This window comes from Gorilla gorilla, chromosome 3 (assembly GCF_029281585.2).
Source record: "Gorilla gorilla gorilla isolate KB3781 chromosome 3, NHGRI_mGorGor1-v2.1_pri, whole genome shotgun sequence".
In the NCBI taxonomy this organism is placed as follows: Eukaryota; Metazoa; Chordata; class Mammalia; order Primates; family Hominidae; genus Gorilla; species Gorilla gorilla.
In genome coordinates, this window is record NC_073227.2 from 130,975,957 (window position 1) to 130,987,628 (window position 11,672).

The window sequence follows — 11,672 nt, forward strand, 5'->3', positions numbered from 1 at the left end:
AAAGGGAAAATGAGAGACCCACAGCACTACAATTCCCTATAATCCTAGGCACAGGAGAGTCCCTTGACTCTTGAGGGCTTTAAGAATAACATAGGGAGCTGCCTGCAGACTGTAAAAAGGCATTGCTCCAGACAGAGAGCTCATGCTGGGTCCCACAAACCACTGAGTCTTAAGCAGCTGCATCATGGTACCATTTTGAGAGCCCAGCCCCCAGTAGAATGCATCCTGTCCTGGGGCTCAATAGCCTATGAATCTCCACATCCCTGGAGCCCCATTGACATTGCCAGCTCACAGTGGCTACCACCTGGGCTGAGGCAGTAGCCACAATCAGCAACCCTGGCCACCCCAGCAAAAGAGTGGTTGTGCATGTTCATGTGTTCTGAGGACAAATTCCACTGTCTGCAGCTGCCGTCGCTGTGATATCCCCCAGCCCCATCCCAAGCCACCTGCCTATTGCTGCTCCCTCTTATTGCCACTCTGCCCTCCCCATTAACAGGGCCACAGTACAGCCACTGTTGCCTCCACGTGAGCATTCAGCCAGAGGCCTGAAGATTACCCTCCCCCTGCCTACAAGAGCCATCACCTGCACATACTACAGGGGCCTGAAGGCAGTACTTCCCAGCCTGGATCAATCCCCTACCCTCGTACCTGAGCACACCATCCAAGGGCCTGGGGATTGCTCAGCCTAGTCCACTGCTTTTGACACCTGAGCACTCCTCCCAGGGTCTGAGTTTGGGCTTTCTCAACCTGCTGCTACCAACACATCTGGCACCCACCCACATGTGCCACTGGTGGCCCTGGGGACTGATATGCCCAGCCTGTCACAGCCACCAACAACACCAGAGCAGACCTCTTGGGCCCAAGGGGGTTGCCTCACCACTGCTACTGATATCACCCACACCATGCCCACTGCCCAGGGGCTCAAGAGCCTACCCACCTGCCTGGCCCACTGCTGCCATTCCTGGTGTCTGAGCAAGCCATTTGGAGGCCCAATAATTGGCCTGCCAGGGCCCATTGACACCAGTGCCAGCATACACCACCCTGAAACCCAAAGACAGACATGTTCAACCCATTGCTGACACCACTGGGACCTAAAGATTGGCCTACCTGACATCCCACTCCCCAGCAGAACTTGCCTCCACTAATAACTGCACCCTAAGCCACTGAGGAAATCACAGACACTATTGAAACTGTTTACAGCCAAAGAAATCATATGGAGACTACACTACTGCATGTACTCAGAACCAAAGCCAAAGTACCCTACCCGACTAACGCCATAGATCCATCTTCCAAAAAAAGTCCTTCCCTGGGAAAGCAAATTCAAATAATTGGAATAAGTGACTGTTACATCAAATGCACAAATATTAAAGTATGGACACAGTGAACATGAAAAAGCAAAAAAAAAAAAGACACACCCCAAAAATAATTAGCTAGGAGCAGATCTCAGCAAAAAAATCTCAGTGAGATACATGGGAATATTGAAAAACAATTCAGGATATGAATGAGAGATTTACCAAAGAGAGATATATCATAAAAATGAACCTAACAGAAATTATGAAACTGAAGAATTCATGGAATGAAATACAAAATACATTCCAGAGCTTTGACGATAGACTAGATCAAGAGGAAGAAAGAATCTCACAAACTGGGGGCAGGTCTTTTGAAATAATCTAATCAGACAAAAAGAAAAAAAGAAGAGGAAGAAAATGAGCAAAGCCTAAGTGACATATGGGACACCGTAAAGTGACCAAATACTTGAGTTTTCAGAGCCCCAGAAGGCAAAAAGAAAACAAAAGCATTAAAAACCCCATGTAACAAAATAATAGATGGAAACTCTTCAGGTTTAGCAGGAGATTTAGACATCCAGATACATGAGGCTCAAAGATCCTCAAATAGACACAATTCAAAAAGATTTTCTCTGTGGGACATTATAGTGCAACTGCCAAAAGTTATAGGCAAAGGGAAAATTCTAAAAACAGCAAAAGAAAAGCATCCAGTCACTTATAAAAGAACCCCCATCAGACTAATGGAGGATTTCTCAGCAGAAACCTTACAGGCCAGGAGAGAATGACATATTCAAAATGCTGGAAAAAAAACCTTCCAGCTAAGTATACAATACTCAGCAAAGTTATCCTTCATAAATGAACAACAAGGTAAAGAGACAACCTGTGAATGGAAGAAAATCTTTGCAAACTATTCATCCAACAGGGGATGAATATCCAGAATATACAAGCAACTCCAATAGTAAAAAGCTAAATAATCCCATTAAAAAGTGGGCAAAGGGCATGAAGAGACATTTCTCAAAAGAAAACATACAAATGGTCAATAAGTATATGAAAAAATGCTCAACATCATGAGTCATCAGGGAAATGAAAATCAAAAACCAAAATGAGATATCGTCTTACCTCAGAGTGTCTATAATTAAAAAGCCAAAAGATAACGGATGCTGGTGAGGATGTGGAGAAAAGGGAACTCTTACACACTGTTGGTAGGAATGTAAATTTGTACAGCCACTATGGAAAACAGTATGGAGATTTCTCAAAAAACTAAAAATAGAACTACCATATGATCCAGCAATCCCACTACTGGGCATTTATTCAAAGGAAAAGAAATCAGTATATCAAAGGGATACCTGCACTTGTATATTTATTGCAGCACTATTCACAATAGCAAAGATATGGAATCAACCTAAGTGTCCATCAGTAGATGAATGGATAGAAAAATGTGGTATATATACACAATGGAGTACTATTTAACCATAAAAAGAATGGATCTTTTTATTGGAAACAACATGGATGGAACTGGAGGTCATTATGTTAAGCAGAGAAATAAGCCAGGTACAGAAATACAAATTTCACCTGTGCTCACTCATTGAGGTAGAGAGTAGAAAGACAGATACCAGAGACTGGGAAGGGTATGTGCGTGAGAGCAGAGTAGGGGAGGGATGAAAAGAAGTTGGTCAATGGGTACAAACATACAGATAGATAGAAGGTATAAGTTCTAATGTTCAGTAGCAGAGTGGGGTGACTATAGTTAGCAACAATGTAGTGCGTATTTCAAAATAGCTAAAAGAGAGAACTTGAAATGTTCCAACACATGATAAATGATAAATATTCAAGATGATGGACACCCCAAATCCTCTGACTTGATCATTACACATTCTATGCATGTAACAAAGTATCACATGTACCCCATAAATGTGTAACATATTATGTCTCAATAAAAAACTTGAATGCCTGGTAAACTAAGAGATCCATAATTTGGGGCAAGCAAAGGGCTGTGCTTTTTTTTTTCCTTTTAAATATAAAGCGATCAACTATGCTGTGGATCCAGCTAAGGTTAATCAATGACTGTACATAAAGTTTCAAAATTTAGCTTAAACCCTTAAGTCAAATGTGCAGTCACAAAATGAGAGTAGAACAGAGCAACATGAGATCTATAATATTTAGAGCAGGTGGGCTTGATTTATGAAGCGAAGAGTCCCGGGTTTCAATTGAGATCTGATCTTTGTCATTCACCAAATTCATACTTCAAGTAATTGTGCCCAGGAATCCACTTTAAATCCTGGTTCTGACTGTCATGTTTAAATTTTCTCACATGGATTATTTTTTTTTATGTTGGCATTGAGAGGAAAAGGTTCTTTATTTTGAGGCAATAAGGAGTAAGATTTAAGTGGGACAAGATCTGATGCGGATGCTTTGATTTCAAGCGGTACCTCACACATAGGGACATAATTTTAGTTGTGCCTTGTTTTGTTAACTGCCAGTCTTTTTCAACCCAAAAACTAGAAATTATAACTATTAATTCAAACGTATAGGTATCCACAAAGTAAACTAAAGAGTTAGGTTAATCTTTGGGCTATTTTAGAGAGAGTGGAGGGGAAGGATTCTTTCTTGAAGTTTTTCAGAATACTGATCCAAGTGCTATGAGTCCCTAGGAAACTTCTCAGGAAGAAATCTTTCCTGACTGTTAGGTGTGAACTTATTGCTGACTCCTAATGTGTCCTTTAAAGGGGAGGCACCTTTAAACAGAGCAAAAGTACTGGCCTTTCTCTGCTCCTCTCTCACTTACTCCCTCCTGTTTAGCAGCAGGAATCAGGCACAAATGGGTCAACCTACCCTTTATTTTTTCTTTCAGGGATCTTCTACCTGTTCAAAAAAACATGTGTTCTAATATGCTTTCAGCAATGAAGCAAACTTAGCAATAAAGGCTCCCTATAGGATAGGGGAAGTGAGGATGCAGTTTCCCAGAATGGCTGTGACAGAGTGGTGAGTCTACCTAATTCTTTGGGTTCGTTGTTATTACCATACACCTAAGGTATGTCCTCCAATCCAGTTTTAATCTGTAATAACTCCTTATTTATCTCTTGGTGGGCTGAAAATTCAGCTGGAGGAAAAGGAGGCATATAATTTATGGATGCACTGAAACCCAGTATCAATATGGAGTTCCTTCTAGAGTGGCACAAAGCTTTACTTGCTTAGCGATTTCAGTTGACTAATGGCCTATGTAGGATTTTTAGATAAAGGCAGGATTGCTTGACTACTATTATTCAGAAATAGTCCCAATTTTCCACTATTTGCCTCTGTAGATACATCTTTAAATGTATATTTGTAAATAAAACTAAATTGTTAGCTTTTAACTGACATTTTAATAACAGAAGATGGTCTTAATTACTAGTTAGAAGAGACAAAGTCCTAATGGAGATAGAGCTTAAACTTTACCTTGAAGGATAGTAACATAGAGCTAGAGAGGAACACAAAAAAAGAAAAGGAGGCTGGAGTTTTTCATAACTTTCATATATGTAAGAGAGAGTGAGGGACTAGGATCCCAATGCAGAAAGGAAAATCTGAATTGGCATAGTAGGGCCCAGAATATGTGAAGTCTTGAAAACAAACCCAAGGCCTTTATCCTACAGGCAATCAAAGAACCACTAAAAATTTTGGAACAGAGAAATAAAATGCTGAAAATAAAAAATTAGAAGGAATAAGCCAGTCACAGTGGCTCACACCTGTAATTCCAGCACTTTGGGAGGCTGAGGCAGGAGGATCACTTGAGGCCAAGAGTTTGCGACAAGCCTGGGCAGCATAGCAATACCCTGTCTCTACAAAAAATTTTTTTAAAGTTGGCCAGACATGGTGATTCATGCCTGTAGTCCCAGGTACTCGTGAGGCCGAGGCGGGAGGATCACTTGAGCCCAGGAGGTAAATGTTGCAGTGAGCCATGATCATACCACTGTACTCCTCTAGCCTGGGCGGCAGAGTAAGAACCTACATTAAAAAAAATTAAAGGAGAAAGACTAATTTAATTAAAAAAAAAAAAACAAGATGGACAGAAGTAGCCAGAGAATCAATACAATTAAGTAGGAAGTCTGAAGTGATGAGAGCCTCAACAAACCACCTTCCCTTCCATGTGTCAAGTTTATTTAAAGTAAAACGTATGAATGGTTTTATTCGGTGTGCTACTATGCACTCCTTGATCCACCAAAATAGGATTTCTCCGTCTGAAATTGTTCTTGCTAAACTATCACTGACCTATTAATCACTAACTCAATAGGTTTTTTTTTTTTCATTTCTTATCTAACCAGAACAATCATTAGTAAGATGGGCCAGACATAGTGGCTCATGTCTGTAATCCTAGCACTTTGGGAGGCCAAGGTGGGAGGGCTGCCCGAGCCCAGGAATTTGAGAACAGCCTGGGCAACATAGCAAGATGTTATCTCTGCAAAAATTTTAAAAAATAGCCAGGTATGGTGGTGCGTGCCTGTGGTTCCAGCTACTTGGGAGGCTGAGACGAGAGGATTGCTTGAGTCCAGGAGGTCAAGGCTGCAGTGAGCCAAGATCACACCACTGCACTCCAGCCTGGTTGACAGAGTAAGACCTTCTCTCAAAAAAAGTAAAATAAAATAAGCAAGATGACTGACCACTCCCTCTTATTAGTTTGTTAGAGCTGCTGTAATAAAGTATCACAACCAAGTGGCTTAAACAAGAGAAATGTATTGTCTCACAGTTCTGGAGGCTTGAAGTCCAAAATCAAAGTGTGGGGAGGGTTGGTTCCTTCTGAGGACTGTGAGGGAAAGATCTGTTCCAGGCCTGTCTTCTTGCTTGTAGATGCCCATCTTCATGTTCACATGGCATTCTCTCCGTATGTGCATCTCTGTAGCCACATGTTCCCTTTTTCTAAGGATATCAGTCATACTGAATTAGAGACCACCCTAATGATCTCACTTTAACTTGACTGCACCTATAAAGACCACATCTCCAACTAAGGTCACATCCTGAGATATTGAGGGTTGCAACTTCAGTACTTGAATTCTGGGGTACACAATTCAACTCTTAACACCCTCCTTGAAATTTTACTCCCCTAGAATCCTTAGGACTCCTTTTTGTACATCTTGGACCACTCTTTCTCATTCTCTTTTTCTAGATTACTTTCCTCCACCTGCTGCTTAAAAATTAATGCTTTCTATGATTCTGTACCTTTTTTTTTTTTTTAGTTTCTCCTTTAAAAAATTTATTTTAGGTTTTGGGGGTACATGCGAAGGTTTGTTACATAAACACGTTTCATGAGGGTTTGTTGTACATATTAATACATCACCAGGTATTAAGCTTAGTACCCAATAGTTACCTTTTCTGCTCCTCTCCCTTGTCCCTCCCATCAAATAGACCTCGGTATCTGTTGTTTCCATCTTTGTGCTCATAAGTTCTTATTTAGCTCACCCTTATAAGTGATAACATGTGGTATTTGGTTTTCTGTTCCTGTGTTAGTTGGCTAAGGATGATAGCCTCCAGCTCCATCTGTGTTACTGCAAAAGACATGATCTCATTCTTTTTTATGGGTGCATAATATTCCATGATGTATATGGACCACATTTTCTTTATCCAGTCTGTCACTGATGAGCATTTAGGTTGATTCCATGTCTTTGCTATTGTGAACAGTGCTGCAATGAACTTATGAGTGCACGTGTCTTTATGGTAGAATGATTTATATTCCTTTGGGTATATACCCAGTAATGGGATTGCTGGGCCAAATGGTAGTTCTGCTTTTAACTCTTTGAGGAATCAGCATACCGCTTTCCATGATGGTTGAACTAATTTACACTCCCAGCAACAGTTTATAAGTGTTCCCTTTTATCCAAAACCTCACCATCATCTGTTGTTTTTTGACTTTATTAATAGCCATTCTGACTGGTGTGAGATAGTATCTCATTGTGGTTTTGGTTTGCGTTTCTCTAATGATCAGTGATATTAAGCTTTTTTTCATATGCCTGTTGGCCTCATCTATGTCTTCTCTTGAGAAATGTGTGTTCATGTCCTCTGCCCACTTTTTAATGGGGTTGTTTGTTTTTCTCTTGTAAATTTGTTGAAGTTCCTTATAGATGCTGGACATTTGACCTTCATCAGATGCATAGTTTGCCAAAATTTTCTCCCATTCTGTAAGTTGTCTGTCTACTCTGTTGATAGCTTCTTTTGCTGTGCAGAAGCTCTTAAGTTTAATTAGATCCCATTTGTCAATTTTTGCTTTTGTTGTGATTGCTTTTGATGTCTTTGTCATGAAATCTTTGCCCGTTCCTATGTCCAGGATGGTATTGCCTAGGTTGTCTTCCAGGGATTTTATAGTTTTGGGTTTTACCTGTAGGTCTTTAATCTATCTTGAGTTGATTTTTGTATACGTTGTAAGGAAGCGGTGCAGCTTCAATCTTCTGCATATGGCTACTGTGCTCCCTCTGTTTTTATACCACATGCTATTCCCTAGGGCTCCATGGCTGCATGTTTTTTAACTGGCATCTGTATAGGGATGCCTCTAAAACTTGTATTTGAAGGCCAATATCTTGCCTATACCTTACCTAGACATATATATTCGTTCATTAACCTAATACATATTTATTGAGTGTTTATATGAGTTACACATTATTCCACACAGTAGGTAAAATAGACAATGTTCACATGGACATAATGGGGGAGAGGTAAAAATCTAATAAATATATAATGTCAGATCGTGATGAGCTATATTATACCAAAAATAAAAGGCAAAATTAAGGGGATAAAGGGATGAATGCTGTTTTAGATAGGGTTGTCAGGAAGGCCTCTCTGAGGAGGTAGCCCTAAAGAGACCCGTACTTCCAAAAGCTAAATGAAAACCTTTCACTGGCTAACCCCCAAGCACCCCAAACTTTGTCAAGTTTTAGTCCAAAATGAAACTTGTTGTCCACAACCCCCACTAATCTAATCTTCCTGTATTTCTGATTCTGGCCAGTGGCATAACCACTTTTCCAGAAACTTCTGAATCACACTTATCCTATATCCAATTAATTAGTCGCTAAATCCTATCCATCTATCAATTTAACTTCTGAAATATCTCTCAAATATAAGTCTTTTTTTCTATCCCCACATTCACTACCTTGGTTCTTACCAATTCTCATGTAACCTATTACAATAACCTTTCTCTACCCTGCTATACTACCAGCAAAGTAGTCTTTCTTAATGAAAATCTTGGCATGTCATTCGCCAGCTCGCACAGTCCCTTCCTTTCACCCTGTCTTAAGAATAGACTTCAAAGCACTCAACTTGACACTCTCAATCTACTGGGATCTGCACCCCTTCAGCCTCAGTCCTCACTGCCAAGCCATTGAACCCTAAGTTCCAAAAGTGAATCGACCAAATACTGTTCCTGCCCAGAGGGCCTCCTACAAATGTTATCATTTAGCAAATACTTATGTCATTTCTATGATGGTGCTTTCTTTCTCTTCCTATAGAACTATCTACTCCAACCTTTTCTCCCCACAAACCTGTAACACTTATCATATGTCATTACCACTATCCATCTCCACTTATTAAATTGTCAGCTTCTTGAGGGCAGCACTCTTCTCAGTTACACCTTTGTAATCCTTGTATCTACATCATACCTGGTACACAATAAAAATTCTATAACTGAAACTGCAAAACTCTTGTGAAAGAAATTTTTAAAAATCTAAATAAATGAAGAGAGATTCCACGTTCATGGATTGGAAGATTCAACATGGTTAAGATGTCAATTCTTCCTAACCTGATCTATAGATTTAACATAATCCCAATCAAAATCCCAGCAAGGCTTGTAGTAGCTATCGATAAACTAATGCAAATATTACATGTAAGGTAAAATACCTAGAATAGCCAACACAATAGTGAAGTAGAAGAAAAAAGTTGGAAGTCTCAAACGTTCTGACTTTAAAAATTACTATAAAAATACAGTCATCAAAACAGCATGGTATTGGTGAAAGAAGAAGCATAGATTAAAAAAAAAACACACACACACAGTAGAGAGCCCAGAAACAAGCTACAAAGATAACCAACTGATATTTGACAAAGGAGCAAAGGCAATTCAAATGGAGAGAATGTCATCTTTGTAGCAAATGGTGTGGGAACAATTGGACATCATATGCAAAAAAACTGAATGCAGACACCGATGTAAGCCTTCACAAAAATTAACTCAAAATGGATCATAGGCCAAAATGTAAAATGCAAAGCTATAAAACTTCTAGAAGAAAATATAGAAAGTCTTAGGTTTGGTGATAATTTTTATATACAACACCAAAAGCACAATCCATAAAAAAACTGGTAAGTTGAACTTACTAAAATTAAAAACTTCTGCTCTGTGAAAGATACTGTTCAGAAAATATTTGTAAGACACATATCTGATAAAGGTCTTGTATAAAAAACACACAAAGCATTCCTTTTTTGTTCGTTTGTTTGTTTTTTGAGATGGAGTCTCGCTTTGTCACCCAGGCTGGGGTGCAGTGGCACGATCTCGGCTCACTGCAAGCTCTGCCTCCCGAGTTCACGCCATTCTCCTGCCTCAGCCTCCTGAGTAGCTGGGACTACAGGCTCCTGCCACCATGCCCAGCTAATTTTTTTTTTTTTTGTATTTTTAGTAGAGACGGGATTTCACCATGTTAGCCAGGATTGTCTCAATCTCCTGACCTCGTGATCCACCTGCCTCTGCCTCCCAAAGTGCTGGGATTACAGGTGAGCCACCGCACCCGGCCACAAAGCATTCATTCTTAAGACCCAGAAAGGAGAAAAAATATGTCCAATTTTTTTTTTTTTTTCAGATGGAGTCTAGCTCTGTCGCCCAGGCTGGAGTGCAGTGGCACAATCTCGGCTCACTGCAACGTCCACCTCCAGTTTCAAGCGATTCTCCTGTGTCAGCCTCCCTAGTAGCTGGGATTACAGGCACCTGCCACCATGACCGGCTAATTTTTGTCTTTTTAGCAGAGATGGGGTTTCACTGTTTTGGCCACGCTGCTCTCGAATTCCTGATCTCGTGATCTGCCCGCCTCGGCCTCCCAAAGTGCAGGAAGTCCAATTTTTAAATAGGCAAAAGATGTGTATATTTTATCACAACGAAAAAATATGAATACATTTTCATCTACCACTATGTCTATATCTGTGTTCTGTATCTAGTATTCACTAGGATTGTTCATGAATTTTTGATTGTTTACAAGTTTTCTCTTTTTTGGGGCCCATGGTAGAATTGCATCTCCCCAAAGCAATAATCAGACATGGTCATTGTACTTGGTTTGATCACTGAAATGTAGGGGTAAATATCATGTGCCTTTCTTAAGCAAAAGCTTCCAGAGCAAATAGAACTTCAATATATTCTGTTTTCCTTTTGGCGCAGCAACTGTCAAAGTTCTAAATAGTGGCTGCATCAGCCTAGTTTGAGAAGAACTGTTATGTGTGAAAAAGAGCCCTCAACCATACCTCAATGGACATTTAACGTGAGTAAGAAGTAAACATTTTCCCAGCAGTTTGGGAGGCTGAACGGGAGAATCACTTGAGCCCAGGAGTTCCATACTAGCCTGGGCAACACAGAAATACCCCATCTCTACAAAAAAAAAATCGTTTTTTTAAATTAGCTGGGCGTGGTGGTGTATACCTGTAGTCCCGGCTACTGGGGGTGGGGAGACAAGGGCAGCCTGAGGTGGGAGTATCACTTGAGCCCAGGAGGTCGAGGCTGCAGTAAGCCCTGATTGCACAACTGTACTCCCGCCTGAGCAACAGAGTGAGACCCTGTCTCAAAATAAATAAATAAAATAAATAAATAAATAAAAATAAGAAGTAAACTTTTGATGTATTAAAGTAAAAAAAAGCCTGAACAAACTGTTTACCAATGAAGATCTGAAAGACAGTTTACTGATTAAAATATGTAGATGGTAAATTAACATATGAAAATATACTCACCATCATTTGTCATTAGGAAATTGAAAAGTAACATATCACTACAAACCTATTAAATGACTAAAATTTAAAAACTACCAATACCAATTGACGTGGAGCAGTAGGAAGAAACTTTTTTTTTTTTTGAGACAGAGTCTTGCTCTGTCACCCAGGCCAAAGTGCAATGACGCAATCTCGGCTCACTGCAACCTCCGCCTCCCAGGTTCAAGCAATTCTCCTGTCTCAGCCTCCCGAGTAGCTGGGACCTCGAGTGCGTGCCACCACGCCCGGCTAATTTTTGTATTTTTAGTAGAGACGAGGTTTCGCCATATTGGCCAGGCTGGTCTCAAACTCCTGACCTCGTGATCTGCCCTCCTTGGCCTCCCAAAGTGCTGGGATTACAGGCATGAACCACCACACCCGGCCAGGAACTTATTCATTGGTACTGGGAACACAAAATGGTACTTTTTGGATGAC